The sequence below is a fragment of the Acanthochromis polyacanthus genome, chromosome 11, assembly GCF_021347895.1.
Source record: "Acanthochromis polyacanthus isolate Apoly-LR-REF ecotype Palm Island chromosome 11, KAUST_Apoly_ChrSc, whole genome shotgun sequence".
Lineage (NCBI taxonomy): Eukaryota > Metazoa > Chordata > Actinopteri > Pomacentridae > Acanthochromis > Acanthochromis polyacanthus.
The window spans coordinates 3,968,508-3,996,128 of NC_067123.1; the positions used below are offsets into that span (position 1 = coordinate 3,968,508).

The 27,621-nt window shown below is 39.1% G+C and overlaps 1 long non-coding RNA gene across 1 annotated transcript in view; it reads right to left on the reverse strand.

The window, feature by feature from the left end:
- LOC127536070 (uncharacterized) overlaps nucleotides 1-27,621 on the reverse strand; it is a 46,653-nt gene that overhangs the window by 5,016 nt on the left and 14,016 nt on the right. The window contains exon 2 of the long non-coding RNA XR_007945081.1: nucleotides 24,846-24,992. This is a non-coding gene — a long non-coding RNA (uncharacterized LOC127536070). The remainder of the gene's footprint in view (nucleotides 1-24,845; nucleotides 24,993-27,621) is intronic.

Here is a 27,621-nt window from a genome sequence, read left to right on the forward strand (position 1 = left end):
GACGAACAGAGGAATCAAATCTGCAGAAAGACACACAGTGGCTCTGAGAAACTGAAGCGGCTCTTCTATAAGATGCTGTGAAAAGCAGCAGCAGCAGCCATCAGTGGAAGCCCAGAAACTACATCTACATGCGCTCTGATCTCTGCTCAGCTCTCACATTTTTGGCCTCAGTCCTGAAATTCCTCCTCGTCTGGATCCGACCGAGCAGAGAAACTGAGCTCACGGTGGTAAAACTGCTGGAATTCAGGTCGCATAAGGTTAAAAAAAGTTAAAACCTGCTGCCAGTAGAGGGAAACTCCAAATGATTTACGTGCTCATTTCTAGTCATTGTTTAGCTGCTGACCTATCCTTAGAACATCACCTGCTGTAACATCTAAATTCCTAAAAATGGGTCCATAATTTACAAAGCTAACATCAAACTGTATTCAAGATGAAAAACGTTCACCAAATGTTCATCAATCTGGGCCAGCTTTTAATCATTTTAGACATGTTTTAGTCACTTTGGACAATTGTTGAGTGAATTAATGAGTCAGTGCAGACATCTCCATCACTTTGGACCAGTTTTTAGTCAATTCAGACAGTTTTGGATGATTTGGGCATTTTTTCAATTCATTTTTGTTTTAACTGGTTCTGAACATTTTTTGGACTGGTTTAGGCTTGATTTCAGTCCTGGTTTTAGGATTTTCAGTCGATTTGGACCAGTTTCACATCATCTCAGGCAACTTTTGAATATTTTTAGACGTATTTCCAGACGTATCTTGGACCATTCTTGAGTCAATCTGGATGATTTTTGAGTTAATGTGATTAATCTTAGCATCAATTTGGGAAGTTTTGGAGTAATTCTAGAAATGTGTTCAGCCACTTTGGAATAGTTTTGAATAAATTTGGACTAATTCTGAGTCAACTTTAACAAATTTTGCATCCACTTAGATGAGTTTTTCATCATTTTCAACATATTTGAGTCATTTTGGACAATTGTTGAGTGAATGTTTGACCATGTCTCCTCAGTGAGATTAAACCATGACAGTCAGTTTTGGGCAATTTTTCCCACTGTGGTGTTTGAGTCTAATGAGTGGATCTAATGGTTCCATTTAAACTGGATCAGAGGAGTCAGCAGAAGACACTAAGAGGCCATGAAACTAAGAAAATAAAACACAACTTTCTGCATCAGCAAAACTGATCATTTAAGCTGCTGTATGTATATTTTTGATCCAGAAGATCTTTAATAAATCTATGAAAGAACCAAAATGCAGCATTGTTTTTTAAGAGTTGAAGGAGTCGCTGGAAACCAAAGAATGATGATAAACATGGACTGTTGTTGATTGTATATGCAGTCTGCGGTTTGGATGCAGGAAAGAACAAACATGATGACAACAACCGGTTAAAAACTGAACTTCTGAGCTGCAAAACTGACTCATGATTACAGTAGAAAGAGAAAACATTTAAATGAGGATGTTCAGCAGCGACGTCTTCAGCCAGTCTGAGGCTTGTTAGCGAGGACTGTTTTGACAGTGAGAGTATTTCTGAGGTTGGAACTTCGTCTGATTATCTCGGGGAAATCCCGTCCCTCAGGTCATTTAGCGGCAAATGTTTGGAGACCGAGTCGAGCCGGGGAATGCAAATATCTCTGAGCCGTGTGAAGAACTCACATCTGCAGGAATCCGACTTTATCAGACCCAACGACTGTCAGGTGGTGTTCTTTTCCCTCACTGATACAATTATACTACCCAGTACTGCAAATATATCACCCATTACTACAACTATACCACCCAGAACTACAACTACACCACCCATTACTACAACTATACCACCCAGAACTACAACTATACCACCCATTACTACAACTATACCACCCAGAACTACAACTATACCACCCAGAACTACAACTATACCACCCATTACTACAACTATACCACCCAGAACTAAAACTACACCACCCAGAAAAACAACTATACCACCCATTACTACAACTATACCACCCATTACTACAACTATACCACCCAGAAAAACAACTATACCACCCATTACTACAACTATACCACCCATTACTACAACTATACCACCCAGAAAAACAACTATACCACCCATTACTGCAACTATACCACCCATTACTACAACTATACCACCCAGAAGTACAACTATACCACCCAGAACTGCAACTATACCACCCAGAACTGCAACTATACCACCCAGTACTACAACTATACCACCCAGAAGTACAACTATACCACCCAGAACTGCAACTATACCACCCAGAACTGCAACTATACCACCCAGTACTACAACTATACCACCCAGAAAAACAACTATACCACCCATTACTGCAACTATACCACCCAGTACTACAACTATACCACCCAGAAGTACAATTATACCACCCAGTACTACAACTATACCACCCAGAACTACAACTATACCACCCAGAACTGCAACTATACCACCCAGTACTACAACTATACCACCCAGTACTACAACTATACCACCCAGAAAAACAACTATACCACCCATTACTGCAACTATACCACCCATTACTACAACTATACCACCCATTACTACAACTATACCACCCATTACTACAACTATACCACCCAGTACTACAACTATACCACCCAGAAGTACAATTATACCACCCAGTACTACAACTATACCACCCAGAACTACAACTATACCACCCAGAACTGCAACTATACCACCCAGTACTACAACTATACCACCCAGTACTACAACTATACCACCCAGAAAAACAACTATACCACCCATTACTGCAACTATACCACCCATTACTACAACTATACCACCCATTACTACAACTATACCACCCAGAAGTACAATTATACCACCCAGTACTACAACTATACCACCCAGAACTACAACTATACCACCCAGAACTGCAACTATACCACCCAGTACTACAACTATACCACCCAGAACTGCAACTATACCACCCAGTACTACAACTATACCACCCAGAACTACAACTATACCACCCAGAACTGCAACTATACCACCCAGTACTACAACTATACCACCCAGAACTACAACTATACCACCCAGAAAAACAACTATACCACCCATTACTGCAACTATACCACCCATTACTACAACTATACCACCCAGAAGTACAATTATACCACCCATTACTGCAACTATACCACCCAGTACTACAACTATACCACCCATTACTGCAACTATACCACCCAGTACTACAACTATACCACCCATTACTGCAACTATACCACCCAGAACTACAACTATACCACCCAGAACTACAAATATACCACCCATTACTACAACTATACCACCCAGAAAAACAACTATACCACCCAGAACTGCAACTATACCACCCATTACTACAACTATACCACCCATTACTACAACTATACCACCCATTACTACAACTATACCACCCATTACTGCAACTATACCACCCAGTACTACAACTATACCACCCAGAACTACAACTATACCACCCAGAACTACAAATATACCACCCATTACTACAACTATACCACCCAGAAAAACAACTATACCACCCAGAACTGCAACTATACCACCCATTACTACAACTATACCACCCAGTACTACAACTATACCACCCATTACTGCAACTATACCACCCAGTACTACAACTATACCACCCATTACTACAACTATACCACCCAGAAAAACAACTATACCACCCAGAACTGCAACTATACCACCCATTACTACAACTATACCACCCATTACTACAACTATACCACCCAGAAAAACAACTATACCACCCATTACTACAACTATACCACCCATTACTACAACTATACCACCCAGAAAAACAACTATACCACCCATTACTGCAACTATACCACCCAGTACTACAACTATACCACCCATTACTGCAACTATACCACCCATTACTACAACTATACCACCCATTACTGCAACTATACCACCCATTACTGCAACTATACCACCCAGTACTACAACTATACCACCCATTACTACAACTATACCACCCAGAAAAACAACTATACCACCCAGAACTGCAACTATACCACCCATTACTACAACTATACCACCCATTACTACAACTATACCACCCAGAAAAACAACTATACCACCCATTACTACAACTATACCACCCATTACTACAACTATACCACCCATTACTACAACTATACCACCCAGAAAAACAACTATACCACCCATTACTGCAACTATACCACCCATTACTACAACTATACCACCCAGTACTACAACTATACCACCCAGTACTGCAACTATACCACCCATTACTACAACTATACCACCCATTACTGCAACTATACCACCCAGAACTACAACTATACCACCCAGAACTACAACTATACCACCCAGAAAAACAACTATACCACCCAGAAAAACAACTATACCACCCATTACTGCAACTATACCACCCATTACTACAACTATACCACCCATTACTACAACTATACCACCCAGAAAAACAACTATACCACCCATTACTGCAACTATACCACCCATTACTACAACTATACCACCCATTACTACAACTATACCACCCAGAAAAACAACTATACCACCCATTACTGCAACTATACCACCCATTACTACAACTATACCACCCAGTACTACAACTATACCACCCATTACTACAACTATACCACCCATTACTACAACTATACCACCCATTACTACAACTATACCACCCAGAACTACAACTATACCACCCAGAACAACAACTATACCACCCATTACTACAACTATACCACCCATTACTACAACTATACCACCCAGTACTGCAACTATACCACCCATTACTGCAACTATACCACCCAGTACTACAACTATACCACCCATTACTGCAACTATACCACCCATTACTACAACTATACCACCCATTACTACAACTATACCACCCAGTACTGCAACTATACCACCCATTACTGCAACTATACCACCCAGTACTACAACTATACCACCCATTACTGCAACTATACCACCCATTACTACAACTATACCACCCAGTACTGCAACTATACCACCCAGAAGTACAATTATACCACCCAGTACTACAACTATACCACCCAGAACTACAACTATACCACCCAGAACTGCAACTATACCACCCAGTACTACAACTATACCACCCAGTACTACAACTATACCACCCAGAAAAACAACTATACCACCCATTACTGCAACTATACCACCCATTACTACAACTATACCACCCATTACTACAACTATACCACCCAGAAGTACAATTATACCACCCAGTACTACAACTATACCACCCAGAACTACAACTATACCACCCAGAACTGCAACTATACCACCCAGTACTACAACTATACCACCCAGTACTACAACTATACCACCCAGAAAAACAACTATACCACCCATTACTGCAACTATACCACCCATTACTACAACTATACCACCCATTACTACAACTATACCACCCAGAAGTACAATTATACCACCCAGTACTACAACTATACCACCCAGAACTACAACTATACCACCCAGTACTACAACTATACCACCCAGAACTGCAACTATACCACCCAGTACTACAACTATACCACCCAGAACTACAACTATACCACCCAGAACTGCAACTATACCACCCAGTACTACAACTATACCACCCAGAACTACAACTATACCACCCAGAAAAACAACTATACCACCCATTACTGCAACTATACCACCCATTACTACAACTATACCACCCAGAAGTACAATTATACCACCCAGTACTACAACTATACCACCCATTACTGCAACTATACCACCCAGTACTACAACTATACCACCCATTACTGCAACTATACCACCCAGAACTACAACTATACCACCCAGAACTACAAATATACCACCCATTACTACAACTATACCACCCAGAAAAACAACTATACCACCCAGAACTGCAACTATACCACCCATTACTACAACTATACCACCCATTACTACAACTATACCACCCATTACTACAACTATACCACCCATTACTGCAACTATACCACCCAGTACTACAACTATACCACCCAGAACTACAACTATACCACCCAGAACTACAAATATACCACCCATTACTACAACTATACCACCCAGTACTACAACTATACCACCCATTACTGCAACTATACCACCCAGTACTACAACTATACCACCCATTACTACAACTATACCACCCAGAAAAACAACTATACCACCCAGAACTGCAACTATACCACCCATTACTACAACTATACCACCCATTACTACAACTATACCACCCAGAAAAACAACTATACCACCCATTACTACAACTATACCACCCATTACTACAACTATACCACCCAGAAAAACAACTATACCACCCATTACTGCAACTATACCACCCAGTACTACAACTATACCACCCATTACTGCAACTATACCACCCATTACTACAACTATACCACCCATTACTGCAACTATACCACCCAGTACTACAACTATACCACCCATTACTACAACTATACCACCCAGAAAAACAACTATACCACCAGAACTGCAACTATACCACCCATTACTACAACTATACCACCCAGAAAAACAACTATACCACCCATTACTACAACTATACCACCCATTACTACAACTATACCACCCATTACTACAACTATACCACCCAGAAAAACAACTATACCACCCATTACTGCAACTATACCACCCATTACTACAACTATACCACCCAGAACTGCAACTATACCACCCATTACTACAACTATACCACCCAGAAAAACAACTATACCACCCATTACTACAACTATACCACCCATTACTACAACTATACCACCCAGAAAAACAACTATACCACCCATTACTGCAACTATACCACCCAGTACTACAACTATACCACCCATTACTGCAACTATACCACCCATTACTACAACTATACCACCCATTACTGCAACTATACCACCCATTACTGCAACTATACCACCCAGTACTACAACTATACCACCCATTACTACAACTATACCACCCAGAAAAACAACTATACCACCCAGAACTGCAACTATACCACCCATTACTACAACTATACCACCCATTACTACAACTATACCACCCAGAAAAACAACTATACCACCCATTACTACAACTATACCACCCATTACTACAACTATACCACCCAGAAAAACAACTATACCACCCATTACTACAACTATACCACCCAGAAAAACAACTATACCACCCATTACTGCAACTATACCACCCATTACTACAACTATACCACCCAGAACTGCAACTATACCACCCATTACTACAACTATACCACCCAGAAAAACAACTATACCACCCATTACTACAACTATACCACCCATTACTACAACTATACCACCCAGAAAAACAACTATACCACCCATTACTGCAACTATACCACCCAGTACTACAACTATACCACCCATTACTGCAACTATACCACCCATTACTACAACTATACCACCCATTACTGCAACTATACCACCCATTACTGCAACTATACCACCCAGTACTACAACTATACCACCCACTACTACAACTATACCACCCAGAAAAACAACTATACCACCCAGAACTGCAACTATACCACCCATTACTACAACTATACCACCCATTACTACAACTATACCACCCAGAAAAACAACTATACCACCCATTACTACAACTATACCACCCATTACTACAACTATACCACCCATTACTACAACTATACCACCCAGAAAAACAACTATACCACCCATTACTGCAACTATACCACCCATTACTACAACTATACCACCCAGTACTACAACTATACCACCCAGTACTGCAACTATACCACCCATTACTACAACTATACCACCCATTACTGCAACTATACCACCCAGAACTACAACTATACCACCCAGAACTACAACTATACCACCCAGAAAAACAACTATACCACCCAGAAAAACAACTATACCACCCATTACTGCAACTATACCACCCATTACTACAACTATACCACCCATTACTACAACTATACCACCCAGAAAAACAACTATACCACCCATTACTACAACTATACCACCCAGTACTACAACTATACCACCCATTACTACAACTATACCACCCATTACTACAACTATACCACCCATTACTACAACTATACCACCCAGAACAACAACTATACCACCCATTACTACAACTATACCACCCATTACTACAACTATACCACCCATTACTACAACTATACCACCCATTACTACAACTATACCACCCAGTACTGCAACTATACCACCCATTACTGCAACTATACCACCCAGTACTACAACTATACCACCCATTACTGCAACTATACCACCCATTACTACAACTATACCACCCAGAACTACAACTATACCACCCAGTACTGCAACTATACCACCCAGAACTACAACTATACCACCCAGTACTACAACTATACCACCCAGAACTGCAACTATACCACCCAGAACTGCAACTATACCACCCAGTACTGCAACTATACCACCCATTACTACAACTATACCACCCAGTACTACAACTATACCACCCAGAACTACAACTATACCACCCATTACTACAACTATACCACCCATTACTACAACTATACCACCCATTACTACAACTATACCACCCAGTACTACAACTATACCACCCAGAACTACAACTATACCACCCATTACTACAACTATACCACCCAGTACTACAACTATACCACCCAGAAAAACAACTATACCACCCATTACTACAACTATACCACCCAGAAAAACAACTATACCACCCAGTACTACAACTATACCACCCATTACTACAACTATACCACCCATTACTACAACTATACCACCCAGTACTGCAACTATACCACCCATTACTGCAACTATACCACCCAGTACTACAACTATACCACCCATTACTGCAACTATACCACCCATTACTACAACTATACCACCCAGAACTACAACTATACCACCCAGTACTGCAACTATACCACCCAGAACTACAACTATACCACCCAGAATTACAACTATACCACCCAGAACTACAACTAAACCACCCAGAACAACAACTATATCACCCAGTACTACAACTATACCACCCAGAATTACAACTATACCACCCAGAACTACAACTATACCACCCAGAATTGCAACTATACCACCCATTACTACAACTATACCACCCAGAAGTACAATTATACCACCCAGTACTACAACTATACCACCCAGAACTACAACTATACCACCCAGAACTGCAACTATACCACCCAGTACTACAACTATACCACCCAGAACTGCAACTATACCACCCAGTACTACAACTATACCACCCAGAACTACAACTATACCACCCAGAACTGCAACTATACCACCCAGTACTACAACTATACCACCCAGAACTACAACTATACCACCCAGAAAAACAACTATATCACCCATTACTGCAACTATACCACCCATTACTACAACTATACCACCCATTACTACAACTATACCACCCAGAAGTACAATTATACCACCCAGTACTACAACTATACCACCCATTACTGCAACTATACCACCCAGAAGTACAATTATACCACCCAGTACTACAACTATACCACCCAGAACTACAACTATACCACCCAGAACTGCAACTATACCACCCAGTACTACAACTATACCACCCAGAACTGCAACTATACCACCCAGAACTGCAACTATACCACCCAGTACTACAACTATACCACCCAGAACTACAACTATACCACCCAGAAAAACAACTATATCACCCATTACTGCAACTATACCACCCATTACTACAACTATACCACCCATTACTACAACTATACCACCCAGAAGTACAATTATACCACCCAGTACTACAACTATACCACCCATTACTGCAACTATACCACCCAGTACTACAACTATACCACCCATTACTGCAACTATACCACCCAGAACTACAACTATACCACCCAGAACTACAAATATACCACCCATTACTACAACTATACCACCCAGAAAAACAACTATACCACCCAGAACTGCAACTATACCACCCATTACTACAACTATACCACCCATTACTACAACTATACCACCCATTACTACAACTATACCACCCATTACTGCAACTATACCACCCAGTACTACAACTATACCACCCAGAACTACAACTATACCACCCAGAACTACAAATATACCACCCATTACTACAACTATACCACCCAGAAAAACAACTATACCACCCAGAACTGCAACTATACCACCCATTACTACAACTATACCACCCAGTACTACAACTATACCACCCATTACTGCAACTATACCACCCAGTACTACAACTATACCACCCATTACTACAACTATACCACCCAGAAAAACAACTATACCACCCAGAACTGCAACTATACCACCCATTACTACAACTATACCACCCAGAACTGCAACTATACCACCCAGTACTACAACTATACCACCCAGAACTGCAACTATACCACCCAGTACTACAACTATACCACCCAGAACTACAACTATACCACCCAGAACTGCAACTATACCACCCAGTACTACAACTATACCACCCAGAACTACAACTATACCACCCAGAAAAACAACTATATCACCCATTACTGCAACTATACCACCCATTACTACAACTATACCACCCATTACTACAACTATACCACCCAGAAGTACAATTATACCACCCAGTACTACAACTATACCACCCATTACTGCAACTATACCACCCAGAAGTACAATTATACCACCCAGTACTACAACTATACCACCCAGAACTACAACTATACCACCCAGAACTGCAACTATACCACCCAGTACTACAACTATACCACCCAGAACTGCAACTATACCACCCAGTACTACAACTATACCACCCAGAACTACAACTATACCACCCAGAACTGCAACTATACCACCCAGTACTACAACTATACCACCCAGAACTACAACTATACCACCCAGAAAAACAACTATATCACCCATTACTGCAACTATACCACCCATTACTACAACTATACCACCCATTACTACAACTATACCACCCAGAAGTACAATTATACCACCCAGTACTACAACTATACCACCCATTACTGCAACTATACCACCCAGTACTACAACTATACCACCCATTACTGCAACTATACCACCCAGAACTACAACTATACCACCCAGAACTACAAATATACCACCCATTACTACAACTATACCACCCAGAAAAACAACTATACCACCCAGAACTGCAACTATACCACCCATTACTACAACTATACCACCCATTACTACAACTATACCACCCATTACTACAACTATACCACCCATTACTGCAACTATACCACCCAGTACTACAACTATACCACCCAGAACTACAACTATACCACCCAGAACTACAAATATACCACCCATTACTACAACTATACCACCCAGAAAAACAACTATACCACCCAGAACTGCAACTATACCACCCATTACTACAACTATACCACCCAGTACTACAACTATACCACCCATTACTGCAACTATACCACCCAGTACTACAACTATACCACCCATTACTACAACTATACCACCCAGAAAAACAACTATACCACCCAGAACTGCAACTATACCACCCATTACTACAACTATACCACCCATTACTACAACTATACCACCCAGAAAAACAACTATACCACCCATTACTGCAACTATACCACCCAGTACTACAACTATACCACCCAGTACTACAACTATACCACCCATTACTACAACTATACCACCCATTACTGCAACTATACCACCCAGTACTACAACTATACCACCCATTACTACAACTATACCACCCATTACTACAACTATACCACCCATTACTGCAACTATACCACCCATTACTGCAACTATACCACCCAGTACTACAACTATACCACCCATTACTACAACTATACCACCCAGAAAAACAACTATACCACCCAGAACTGCAACTATACCACCCATTACTACAACTATACCACCCATTACTACAACTATACCACCCAGAAAAACAACTATACCACCCATTACTACAACTATACCACCCATTACTACAACTATACCACCCATTACTACAACTATACCACCCAGAAAAACAACTATACCACCCATTACTGCAACTATACCACCCATTACTACAACTATACCACCCAGTACTACAACTATACCACCCATTACTACAACTATACCACCCATTACTACAACTATACCACCCAGTACTGCAACTATACCACCCATTACTGCAACTATACCACCCAGTACTACAACTATACCACCCATTACTGCAACTATACCACCCATTACTACAACTATACCACCCAGAACTACAACTATACCACCCAGAACTACAAATATACCACCCATTACTACAACTATACCACCCAGAAAAACAACTATACCACCCAGAACTGCAACTATACCACCCATTACTACAACTATACCACCCATTACTACAACTATACCACCCATTACTACAACTATACCACCCATTACTGCAACTATACCACCCAGTACTACAACTATACCACCCAGAACTACAACTATACCACCCAGAACTACAAATATACCACCCATTACTACAACTATACCACCCAGAAAAACAACTATACCACCCAGAACTGCAACTATACCACCCATTACTACAACTATACCACCCAGTACTACAACTATACCACCCATTACTGCAACTATACCACCCAGTACTACAACTATACCACCCATTACTACAACTATACCACCCAGAAAAACAACTATACCACCCAGAACTGCAACTATACCACCCATTACTACAACTATACCACCCATTACTACAACTATACCACCCAGAAAAACAACTATACCACCCATTACTGCAACTATACCACCCAGTACTACAACTATACCACCCAGTACTACAACTATACCACCCATTACTACAACTATACCACCCATTACTGCAACTATACCACCCAGTACTACAACTATACCACCCATTACTACAACTATACCACCCATTACTACAACTATACCACCCATTACTGCAACTATACCACCCATTACTGCAACTATACCACCCAGTACTACAACTATACCACCCATTACTACAACTATACCACCCAGAAAAACAACTATACCACCCAGAACTGCAACTATACCACCCATTACTACAACTATACCACCCATTACTACAACTATACCACCCAGAAAAACAACTATACCACCCATTACTACAACTATACCACCCATTACTACAACTATACCACCCATTACTACAACTATACCACCCAGAAAAACAACTATACCACCCATTACTGCAACTATACCACCCATTACTACAACTATACCACCCAGTACTACAACTATACCACCCAGTACTGCAACTATACCACCCATTACTACAACTATACCACCCATTACTGCAACTATACCACCCAGAACTACAACTATACCACCCAGAACTACAACTATACCACCCAGAAAAACAACTATACCACCCATTACTGCAACTATACCACCCATTACTACAACTATACCACCCATTACTACAACTATACCACCCAGAAAAACAACTATACCACCCATTACTGCAACTATACCACCCATTACTACAACTATACCACCCATTACTACAACTATACCACCCAGAAAAACAACTATACCACCCATTACTGCAACTATACCACCCATTACTACAACTATACCACCCAGTACTACAACTATACCACCCATTACTACAACTATACCACCCATTACTACAACTATACCACCCATTACTACAACTATACCACCCAGAACAACAACTATACCACCCATTACTACAACTATACCACCCAGAAAAACAACTATACCACCCAGAACTGCAACTATACCACCCATTACTACAACTATACCACCCATTACTACAACTATACCACCCAGAAAAACAACTATACCACCCATTACTACAACTATACCACCCATTACTACAACTATACCACCCATTACTACAACTATACCACCCAGAAAAACAACTATACCACCCATTACTGCAACTATACCACCCATTACTACAACTATACCACCCAGTACTACAACTATACCACCCAGTACTGCAACTATACCACCCATTACTACAACTATACCACCCATTACTGCAACTATACCACCCAGAACTACAACTATACCACCCAGAACTACAACTATACCACCCAGAAAAACAACTATACCACCCATTACTGCAACTATACCACCCATTACTACAACTATACCACCCATTACTACAACTATACCACCCAGAAAAACAACTATACCACCCATTACTGCAACTATACCACCCATTACTACAACTATACCACCCATTACTACAACTATACCACCCAGAAAAACAACTATACCACCCATTACTGCAACTATACCACCCATTACTACAACTATACCACCCAGTACTACAACTATACCACCCATTACTACAACTATACCACCCATTACTACAACTATACCACCCATTACTACAACTATACCACCCAGAACAACAACTATACCACCCATTACTACAACTATACCACCCATTACTACAACTATACCACCCAGTACTGCAACTATACCACCCATTACTGCAACTATACCACCCAGTACTACAACTATACCACCCATTACTGCAACTATACCACCCATTACTACAACTATACCACCCAGAACTACAACTATACCACCCATTACTACAACTATACCACCCATTACTACAACTATACCACCCAGAACTACAACTATACCACCCAGTACTACAACTATACCACCCAGAACTGCAACTATACCACCCAGAACTGCAACTATACCACCCAGTACTGCAACTATACCACCCATTACTACAACTATACCACCCAGTACTACAACTATACCACCCAGAACTACAACTATACCACCCATTACTACAACTATACCACCCATTACTACAACTATACCACCCATTACTACAACTATACCACCCAGTACTACAACTATACCACCCAGAACTACAACTATACCACCCATTACTACAACTATACCACCCAGTACTACAACTATACCACCCAGAAAAACAACTATACCACCCATTACTACAACTATACCACCCATTACTACAACTATACCACCCAGAAAAACAACTATACCACCCATTACTACAACTATACCACCCATTACTACAACTATACCACCCAGTACTACAACTATACCACCCAGAACTACAACTATACCACCCAGTACTACAACTATACCACCCATTACTACAACTATACCACCCAGTACTACAACTATACCACCCAGAAAAACAACTATACCACCCATTACTACAACTATACCACCCATTACTACAACTATACCACCCAGAAAAACAACTATACCACCCATTACTACAACTATACCACCCATTACTACAACTATACCACCCATTACTACAACTATACCACCCAGAACTACAACTATACCACCCAGTACTACAACTATACCACCCAGAACTGCAACTATACCACCCAGAGCTGCAACTATACCACCCAGTACTGCAACTATACCACCCATTACTACAACTATACCACCCAGAACTACAACTATACCACCCAGAACAACAACTATACCACCCATTACTACAACTATACCACCCAGTACTGCAACTATACCACCCATTACTGCAACTATACCACCCAGTACTACAACTATACCACCCATTACTGCAACTATACCACCCATTACTACAACTATACCACCCAGAACTACAACTATACCACCCAGAATTACAACTATACCACCCAGAACTACAACTAAACCACCCAGAACAACAACTATATCACCCAGTACTACAACTATACCACCCAGAATTACAACTATACCACCCAGAACTACAACTATACCACCCAGAACTGCAACTATACCACCCAGAACTGCAACTATACCACCCAGAACTACAACTATACCACCCAGAACTGCAACTATACCACCCAGAACTACAACTATACCACCCAGAACTACAACTATTTCACCCAGAACTTCAACTATACTACCCATTACTGCAAACAAACAACTATACAGCTCAGTACTGCAAGTATACAACTCAAAACTGCAAATATGTACGTATGTATGTTGATGCAGTTTTCATGTCTGTTTGTCGGTTATTTATTTATACATTCCTAAATAAAACCAGTATTCGTAGGTGCAGTGAGATGAAGCATTCTTCCCCTGATGCTGCGCTGTAAATGAGCAGAGTTGATAAACGTCGCTGTGAGGTAAACCCATCGACAGCGTGACCTTCAGATGTTGGCAAAACGGACTGAATCAATACGAGAACAGCTTTTACTGAACAAACCTCTCCGGAAAATACGCTAGCACTCGAAACGTGTCAAAGATCTGCTGTAGAAGTCATCTCAATACGCCGAAGACAGTTTATGAACCAAACACGAGTCTGTTGTGTTCCGCTGATGACTTTCATGGATTTTTAACAGCTTCAAAGAAACATAAAAGCAGCAGATCGTGTTTGACAAAGGCCGAAAATTATAGAAAACCTGAGAAAACAATTAGTGGAGACCAACATCCAGCTGACCTCCAGCGCTTTGTCATGAATGTAAGAGAATTAAATTAATAAAAAGAGCCGAACGGAGGGCGGATTCTGCATCCAACCGAGCAGAGGAAAGAGGAGAATTGATGCTTCGACGGGGAGAGAAACTTCCTTTTATTAAATCCAGATTTTTCCCAGAACAGCTTTAAGCTTGTGAAGCCACCAGCAGCTTTGAAATGTTCATTATCTTTAAAATAAAATGAAAAAAGAGCAAAATGACGTCTTCTGTCTTAATCAGAAACAGCAAAAGAAAAACACTTGTTGGTTGCTTGAAGTAATCATGTGTGACTTCCAGTTTGGGCAAGAAAAAGCTTAAAATTGCAAAAATTTATCAAAATTTCTTGGTTTGATTGTTAAAAAAAACCCTGAAAGTCATCTGGCTCCAGTTGTCTAAGTCACATGATTCATATTTAACCCGATTTATTGGAGCAAAAACAGAAAAAACAGTCAGAAAATTAATCGGATCTGAGCTTTAAGTCCTGACATTTTATCATGATTTATTTAAAAGTTCACCATAAATAAAGTGTGTGAATAAAACGTGGAGCTTCTTCACAGTTTGCCCTGTTTTTATACAGTCAGCATGTAAATAACAGTTTTTTTTATATGTGGTCTGAACATAAATATACAGAATTCTTCTTTCAAACAACAGCAAAAATATTGAAAAATTATATATTTTTTGCAGATTTAGTAAAAATAGTGTAATTTAGGGGTCAACTGTTACAAAAGAACTAATTATTTTTAGTAAAAAGTACCATTTTTTTGTAATTCACTTTTTATTGCTTTTTAGAACATAAAAACAATAGAACAGTAGAACAAAGACATTAATTGGACTTCAAAACTATTCCCTTATAATAACAAAATGAAATTCCACAATAAAAAGACAATAACCAATTTTTGAAGTGGAAATTATTTACAGTTTTTTTTTTTTTTTTACAGTCCACATATAAATTGTTTTTTCTATGGTTTCAGTAAATTATATTTGGAATTAAAAAATTTTTTTGCCATTTTTAAAATCACTAATATGTGTAGGCTACTATACAACCCAGTACTGTAAATATATACAACTATACAGCCTAGTACTACAAACAAAGCCAGCTGTACAACCCAGTACTGTAAATATATACAACTTTACAACCTATTACTACAGCGATACAACCCAGTGCTGCAAACACAGGACTACTGCGGTTTGTTCTGGTGCTGCTGCAGCTGAATTCAGGTTTCCGAACACGGAGGTGAGATCTTCAGGCTGAGAAACGCTGCTGTGAGAAAAACACCTCAGAAAGTCAACAGAGCTTCACAAGGAAAACCGTGTTCTGAAGCCAGAACGTGGAGGAAGGAACGCTCACATCTGGACGAGAGGAAGAGGAGGAGGAACTTCAAACAAGTTTAAAAGTACACTGTTAAAAAGATAATCTACAGAAAACAGACAAAAACCGTCAATGTGTGAGCAAGACAAAATACTAGATTACTTACTGTGTACTTATAATTGGAGATTTTGCACTTTTTTTTCCATTTCAAGGGAATTTTTGATAATTTTTATATATTTTATGTCAACATTTAAGTCATATTGGACAGATTTCAGGTCATTCTGAGTAAATTATGAGAAATCTGGAAGTCATTTTTGAACAATTGTCGGAATGATTTTGGACATTTTTCTATATTTTTTGGACAATTGTGAAGAGCCTCAAAAGTTGGTGAAATGTATTTTAATACAAATATGGATCCATCCACATAAAAAAACAGCCTCATATGATAATTCTGCATTTTCTTCCATTTTTAAAGACCAGATAATCGCTCATTATTGTCATTTTTCACAAGTTTGACTCATTCTGGACAAGTTTTAAGACATTATTTCAAATATTGATTCAGTTTTGACAGTTTTTATCTTGTTTTGGACAAATTTTTAGTAATAATTTTTATGTTACTATAACTTTATGGAGACACTATACCAGCCTTGTACGATAATTTCTTCTTACTACTTTCTTCCATTTTTGAAGACCTGAAAATCATTCATTAGTGTCATTTTTTACAAGTTTGACTCATTCTGGACAAGTTTAAGACCTTTTTGGTTCATTTTTGACAGTTTTTAAGTTGTTTTGTTCAATCTTTGTCTGCTTTTGGACACATTTTGAGTAATTTTCAAAGACATGTTGGCCAACTTTGACTCATTTAGGACAGTTTTCAAATTAAAAATGGAACCTTGTCTGGTCAAACTTACATCAGATTCTACTGATGTTAGAGCCTCAGCAGTTGGTGAAATGTCGACCAAAGACTGGACTTTAGTGGAAACATGGATCCATCCATTTATGTACAGTTACAGGAACTTTATGGAGACACAGTACCAGCCTGGATTGAACATTTTGAACTTTTTTCCCCATTTTTGGGGTCCAATCATTAAAAACATGTCCTCTTTTGTATCGTCTTTCCCTCCTGAGTTTGTCAGACGACATTATAAACATAAGTTCTCAGAGACCTCTGTGCTCATGTAGTGTTAATGAGCCGAGCTTCAGTCGCTGTTGTTTTCTTGTCTGATAACAGAAGCTTCATTATGTAAATGAGAGCAGCTTTACTGGGAGTGGAGCTGCTCTAAAGCAAAGAGGAGCCAGCAGATGTAAAGGCCCTCCTGGGTGTTGGTGTTGGTGCAGTGAGCTCTGCGGCTCTGAACAACAAACACCGACTTGTTGTGTGATGATCTGAACAAACCAGACTTTGGAAGAAACTTTTACTCAGTTGAACTCTGCAGCAGCCGACATTTTATTGAACTGGAGCCAAAAACAACCAACAGATGATAAAAAACAAGTCAGGGTGAAGATAGGACGACCTCAGAGAAGGAATGAATCAGGTCTGTAGATGATTCTGGTTTCTTCTGAGTGTAAAATGATGCTTTCATTGTCTGTAGAAGCTCTGACCGACCATCCATCACACATGCTGACATGAGCCCGAACGTTTACCCAGAATGCACTGTTGAGAAAGATAAACACTTCTATAAAATGACTCAAGATTTGTCCAAAATGACTCAAAGCCTGTCCAAGCTGTGTAAATTTTTGTCCAAACTGACAGCAAATTTGTCCAAAAATTACTAAAAATGTGTCTAACATGGTTAAAAAAAAAACTCTAAAATTACTCACACGAAGAGAAGTCTTCAAGAAAATACACATATTGAAAAATTACTTTAAGTTTTTTCTCAACCAAATTTGTCCATAATGACCTAAATTCATCCAAAGTGACTCAATTCTTGTCTAAAAAGACAAAACCTCTCTGAAGTGACTCCAAATTTGTCTAAAATGATTCAATTCTTGTCCAAAACAACAAAAAAATCTCTGAAATGACTAAAGGTTTGTCCAAAATTACTAAAAATGTCTCCAAAATGATTAAAAAAAAATCTTTAAAATGGCTCAAGTGAAGAGAAGTCTTGAAAAAAAATATACATATTGGAAAATTATTTTTGAAGCTTTCCCTCAACCAAATTTGTCCAAAATGACCCAATTCTTGTAAAAAGAAATTCAAAAATTTCTCTAAACTGACTCAATTTTTGTCCAAAGTAACCACAAATTTGTCCAAAATTACTGAAAATGTGTCTAACGTGGCAAAACCTTCTCGAAAATGACGAAAAATTTCTCCAAAATGATTAAATTCTCGTCCAAAATGACAAAAACATTTCTAAAATGGCTAAAAGTGGGTCCAAAATGACTAAAAATTGTCTCAAAAATGATCAAAAACTTTTGCAAAATGACTCAATTGAAGAGAAGTCTTCAAAAAGTCTTCCTTAACTAAATTTGTCCAAAATGATCCGAAACCTGTCTAAACTGACAGAATAGTGACTGCAAATTTGTCCAGAATTATTCAAAATTTGTCGAACATGACAAAAGCTTCTCAAAAATGACTAAAATTTTGTCTAAAGTGATTCATTTTTGTCCAAAATGACAAAAACATCTCTAAAATGACTAAAAAATTGTCCAAAATGATCCATCCATCGTCTAAAACTCATGTCTAAAAACACAAGAGCCTCTATAAAAGGAAAGTTATTTGCCAAAATTAACACAAATTTGTCTGAAGTGACAACAGCTTCTCACAAATTACTCCAAATTTGTCCAAAATAACTGCAAATCTGTCCAGCATTACTGACAATTTGTCTAGGATGATCAAAAACTTCTCTAAAATGACTCAAGTGAAGAGAAGTCTTCAAGAAAATATGCAGACTGGAAAATTTTTACCTCAACCAAATGTGCCCAAAATGACCCAATTCTCGTCTAAAAAGACAAAAACTTCTCTAAAGTGACTGAAGATTTCCCAAACTGACAAAAGCTTGTCCAAACCGCAAATTTGTCCAGAATCCCTCAAAATTTGTCTAACATGGCAAAAACATCACAAAAAATGACTAAACTTTTGACCAGAAAGACGAAAAATGTCTCCAAAATGATGAAAAAACGTCTCTGACATGACTCCAGATGAAAACTGTTCACCAGCTATAAATCTAAAGCTTGTGAATCCTGCAGTTTCATAAATCAGTGAGAATCCATCGCTAGCATGAAAGAGCAGAGAGGTTTACAGGTGGAACGTCCGCAGAAAGTGGTCTGTACGTTGGGTTGCCTCCTCTCTGCTGCAGCTCTGGAGAGTTTCCTGGAAAATATTTGAGCTTTTGGAGGTAACTGAGACAACAATGGGTCTGGAATCCAACCCGACATTTCTCTCCATTTTCCCTCCAGCCGAAGCCGTTTGTTTGGAGAAATGTGAGCTTGTTGTTCTTCACCATCGACAAATCCCTTCAAGAACAGAACTGGAGATACAGCGGCAAGAAAAGTGTGTGAACCTTCAGGAACTTCATGGCTTTCTGGATTCATCTGTCATCTTTTAATCAGTGTTTTTGTTCCATTTTGGTCATTTTATTCTTCCATTTTGCTCGTTTTGTGTCTTAAATTGTTAATTCTGCACATTTTCACGGGTATTTTTGTTCCAGTCTGGTCATTTTTTTGTTCCATTTTGGTCATTTTATTCTTCCATTTTGCTCGTTTTGTGTCTTAAATTGTTAATTCTGCACATTTTCACGGGTGTTTTTGTTCCAGTCTGGTCATTTTTTGTCACATTTTGCTCGTTTTGTGTCTTAAATTGTTAATTCTGCATATTTTCACGGGTATTTTTGTTCCAGTCTGGTCATTTTTTTGTTCCATTTTGGTCATTTTGTGTCACATATTGGTAATTTTGTGTGTCTTCGTGGTCATTTAGCATTTCATTGTGGTTGTTTTTGTTGTTTTTTTGTTCATTTCGTGTGTTATTTCAGTCAGTTTGCTTTTTTTTCTGCCATTTCGTCTTTTTTTGTGCCATTTTGGTCATTTTGTGTCTGATATTGTTAATTTTGTGCGTCTTTGTGGTTATTTAGTCTCACGTTGTGTTTTTTTTGTGTTGGTTTTTTGCTCATTTTGTGTGTTATTTTTAGTAATTTTGCAACTTTTTGTTGCCATTTTGTGTCTTATATTCTTAATTTTTGTGTCTTTATGGTTGTTTTTGTTTCAGCATCGTCGTTTTCTGACACATCCTGATTGTTTTGCATCTTTTTTGGACTATTCTTTCTTTCTTGGTCATTTGGTGTCTTGAATTCTTAATTTTGCATCTTTTCACGAGTGTTTTTGGTCCATTTCAGTCATTTTTTTGTCCCATTCTGGTCATTTTGAGTCTCGTATTGTAAATTTTGTGCGTCTTTGTGGTCATTTAGCCTCTCATTGTGGTTGTGTCTGTTGTTTCTTGGTCATTTTGTGTGTTCCTTTAGTCATTTTGCATCTTTTTGTTGCCATTTTGTCTCAAATTGTTAATGTTGCATCACTTCATAGGTGTTTTTGTTCCATTGTGGTCATTTTTTTGGTTATTTTTTCTCACATTTCAGTCATTTGGCGTCGTATTGTTAATTTGTGCGTCATTGTGGTCATTTAGCCTCTCATTGGGTTGTTCTTGTTATCTTTTGGTCATCTTGTGTGTTATATTAGTTATTTTGCATGTTTTTATTGCCATTTTGTCTATTTTTGTCTCATTTTGGTCATTTGGTGTGTCTATATGGTAGTTTTTGTTTAAGTATCATCACTTCCTGCCACATCTTGATTGCTTTACATCTTCTGGTGACCATTCTTTCTGTTTTGGATCATTTGATATCTTTAATTGCTACTTTTGCATCTCTTCATGGGTGTTTTAGTTCCATTTCAGTCATTTTTTGGGTCACATTTTGGTCATTTTGTCGTCTCATACAACCACAAAGTTCCAAAAGGTTCACATACTGCTTCTTGCCACTGTATATTTTCAGATGAATTGAGGACACTTCCAGCTCAGCTCCTCCTGATCGGCTCTTCTTCGCCTCCACGGATGTGAGTTTTGCTCAACAGTTTGTCCTTAAAGCTGAGCTGCTGCTCGCTGCCAGGGAAAGTCTCTCGGATGAATCCAGTCTTTTGTTTTTGGCCGCCCGGCGTACAGTAACGACATTAATTCTCTGCTCGTTTGTTTCTTCTTCAGTTTGCTGCTAAATTGCTTTTCTCCCTAAACTGTGATAATGGTTGCAGACACATTTTCCAGTCTGGAAAACTTTCTTCTGATTGAATGATGGTTCGCCCGTCTGGTTCTGTTCTGGATGTTTGTTTGTTCTGTGGGAGTCCTGCCAGCTACGAGACCGACGGTTCTGAAACCGAACGCTCCCTTCCACCCCCCACGGAATTAAAACAAATCAATGTCAATGGCATTTATTAGAGCAGCAGAGAAACTTCCCCTGTGCTGCAGATGTTTGCTTTGTTGGCAGCCAGAGCTGACAAGCACGATGCTCGTGTTTGCGTCTCGTTGATGATGCACATTAAAATCGGCGGCGTTGTGACATTTGGAAATGGCAGAGCTCCATATCTGTGTTCTGTCTGAGCATCTGCTAACCATCAGCAAAACACCACTTCAGAGGAGACGCAGCTGAAAACAAACCGGCACGGATAAATAGCAATCAAAGAATAAAACAGGAAATAAAACCAAACGCTTGCTTCACCATCTTGACAGCGTTTGTGAGACTTTTCTGCTATCAAAGGAAAACTTAAACACGAGGAAGTGATTTGTCTCGTTGCTAACGAAGCCACGTTGACTGTTTGCTCTTAGAATTATGCGTTCACGAGTTTGTGCAACAACAACATGAGGTTAAAGAGTGACAAAAAAGGAGTTTGTGCACAATAAAAATCACTTTTTCCACAGAACATATCTGTAGATACAGGGATCAAATTTTTGTGTTACCCAAAGTGGATCCACATATTTCCAGTCCAACGCAATATTCCAAGATCAACTACATAATATCTCACTGTTTAATACTGTCATGTAGGCAAGCAGAGAGCATTGTGGGAGTTTCGCTAGCAACGGGCACCAACAAAAGACTGAACTTAAGTCAAACCTGATACAGGGGGTCCTCGGTTTATGACGTACAGTGTTTTGACGTTACAATGGAGCTGGTTATGTGGAACTAGTTGGTGAGCGAAGCAGACGATACGTCGCCACGTGGCGCTAAAACACGGCTTTGTTTCCATTCTCCGGTTGTACTCCTTGGATTGTGCTACATTCACTAACTTTTTGTCCTTTATTATGGCTCCCAGACTCTTCTGGTGCTTGGAGGAAAAGGAAAGCCGTCTCCATGGAAGTGAAATTAGATGGAATAAAACGCTCAAACTGTACAAACACTGCAACATATTCTGTTATCTTCTTGTAAAATGACTCCTACATGCATGAAAGTCGTTGGTATTCTTGACTTTTCTGAAGAACTGATCGATATCTTGATGCATGTAACGTCTTTGTTTACATTTTTCTGGAGTTCCGACTTCCAATGGAGATCGACTTCCATCGATCCGTAGGAACAGAACTCTGGTGAACGTCAAGGACCCTTTGTACTGCGCTCTGGGTGCTTTTCTTATCATTGATTGGAAGTATTGCCTTCATGACACATAAAATTGTCCAAAATTCACATTTTCATCTTCTATGACAACTGTGTGACAGCAGACGTCAACAAAAGATTGGACTTAGTTAAACCTCATACTCGGTTTGAAAATGCCTCGATTAAATATATCTCCACAAAAGAGAATATCTGTAAAAATCCACCTCTTTCTCTGCCTTTGCTTGACTTAACTTGATACTTCTCATATTGCCTCATGGATTATGCTCTAACGTAAACCACAGCTTGTGCTACTGAGGTTTGGAGAGTTAGCCGAGTGTTTTGGTCGCTCTTCAGGAATGAAAATTGCTCGACTCTTTGCCTTACTGCTCGTCACAGTGTGTTTACACCCATCACTGCACGTTTCTTTTCCACTAACCATGTGTTTGACGCCTCCGATCTGAAAACCCGGATCTGGACCTTCAGGCTTCTGCAGGACGCCCTCCTCTCATTGGGATCCAACAGGACAGATTATCTGCGGAATTCCAACATCTGGAAGCAGTTGAGGGCCGAGGAGCCGCTTCTTCTGAGAAATATACAAATATGTGGGACAAAGTGCACATGAATGGCATCCTCACTGTAGATAACTGCATCCTGATGGGCTCCGGGGTTACAAACGTTCACACAGTTTAGGAAATATCTACAACTGTGTGCACTTTAACTTGTCAAACAACTTGTCCTTTAACTGTTTAGCTGTGGCATGTGGTTTGATTGGCAAAACTGAACAAATTTAACCTTAAAAATCACTTTATTCTGCCTTTAAAAAAATAGAATATTTGCACAAGTTTTCATTTTTCGAAGTGCAAAAGTTAAATTCCATTAGATTTACTTTTCTATTCTTGTCTATTTTAGTTCTTTTATTACAGTATTAAAGTATTATACTTATAGCGTATTGATCCTTAGAGAAAAAGAAGATTGAAATAAAGTCCTCATTTCGACTGCTTAGCAGAGAGAGTTTTCTTTCTGAAGGGGGTGGGGCTAGCAGGAGCTGATGTAACCCTGAAACGGCCGCTTTAAAACAAAACTAAAGCCAGGATGATACAGTCATAAAGAAATGGCCTGAGTTTATCAAAAGTTAGTCAAAAAATGACTAAAATTTGTTTGAAATGCATCAAAAATTGTCCAGAAGGACCCAAATTCTTTTCAAAATTAATCAGAATTCATCCAAAATGACAGAAAATGACAAATTTGTCCAAGATCAAGTCAAATTGTGTCTTCAGTGACTACAACATTTTCAGAATGACTCAAACTTAGTCTAAAATGACTAAATGAATTGTCATTTTGGACAATTTTTGATGCAGTTTGGACAAGTTTTAGTCATTGGGACAGATTTCACTTAATTTTGGACATAGTTTAGGAATTTCAGCAAAGCTTTACTCTATATTTGGGTAATTGTTGACCAGATTCATCTCATTGTGGACACATTTTGAGTCATTTTCAGAACATTGTAGTCAATAAGGACATAATTTGACTATATTTTGGACACATTTGAGTCATTTTGGACCAATTTTGGATAAACTTAAATCATTTTAGATGGATTTCACCTAATTTCAGACACAATTTAAAGAAAATTTAAGAAAAGCTGGAGTCATTTTGGACTTTTTTTGGGTAATTGTAGTCCAGATTTATGTCATTGTGGACACAATATGAGTCTAGTTTTGTGTATTTGCAATGATGTGTGCAGCTAGAAGCAGAACAGTGCACACAAGGACGTGTTATTTTTGCACCTACTTTCTTCTGTTTGCACATTTTGGACAATTTTTTATGCATTTTGAACAAGTTTTAGTCATTTTGGACTCATGCTGGATCATCTCAAAGCTCCATGACTGCATCATCCGTGCCGTTAGTTTTGCTCTAGTTATGTCTTTAGCTTTAAATCAGCTCCTGTTAGCCCGACCCCTTCAGGAAGAAGACTCTCTCTGCATCTGTGACTCACAGACAAAAATCGTCCAAAAACAACAAAACCTAAAGCTTAAAACAAGACTATTTCTCAGATTTTAAAACATTTTCATCATGATCTATTCTTCTATTACTAAAACTCCATAATCTGTAAGAGGGAGCCTTCTAAAGTCATCAACTCTACTCGTGTGAAACCTGTTTTTTGAAGGTAATTCTCCGTTTTAATGGTGCTGAATGAGCCTCTGCAGTCATTCACCCTCAGCTCGGTCTTGCAGGAACTCAGTCCTTTGAGAAAAAGTCTATTTGATGAATGCAAAGAAGGAAAATTGCAGGTTTTTGTGAAACAGTCAAAATGTTCCGACAGGAGCCTCCTCGGTTATTCTGCGTAGTGGATTTTCACAAAGACACACCTGCATGAGAATTCACACATGATGACGATAACATCCCTCCATCTGTGGATTCATTAGCACCTCGTCTGCACGTGAATGCTGAATCCTCGTGCTCGGCTCTCTGGAGGGCGACATGTAGCCGAAAGCAGGTTTTCGTTTTGATTTTTTTAATGATTCAGACGAGTGCAAAGCATCAATCAATTAAGAGAAGCTGTCAGAGCTGCAGAATGGTTTCAGCGCTGCTTCTTCCAGCAGTAATTACCACATAATTACCCTGAGTCATCTCAGGTACAGCTACCTGGTTGAGAATATAAATGCGTGGAACGTTAGTTTCGAGTGACTCGTTTGAAAGCAGAGCTGCTGTCGGGGAAACAGCGGCAGCGACGCGCGAAGAAACCGAACTGATAATGTGATGATTAGAATTACAGACGATTTATATCCGACCGGCAGATTAGATCTGTGAGTAAACAAGTAAAAACTATAAAAATGTCATTCCAGAGGAAGTATAGAGCAGGAAATCTGCATGAAACCATATAAAAATCTGCTGGATGTGAATACTGTGTTGTATTTTTCTTCCTCTGTGATTTTTACACTAAAAAAATGCTCAAAATTATCAAAATATCATCAAAGATTAACTTAAATTAGTCCTAAATGACAAAAGCTTGTCCAAAATGGATAAAAAAATTGTCCAGAATGACCCCAAATGAGTCCAAAATGTGCAAATAGTAGAAAGAAGGTGCAAAAATAACACATCCTTGTGTGCACTGTTCTGCTTCTAGCTGCACACATCACTGCAAATACACAAAACCAGACTCATATTGTGTCCACAATGACATAAATCTAGTCAACAATGACCCAAAAAAAGTC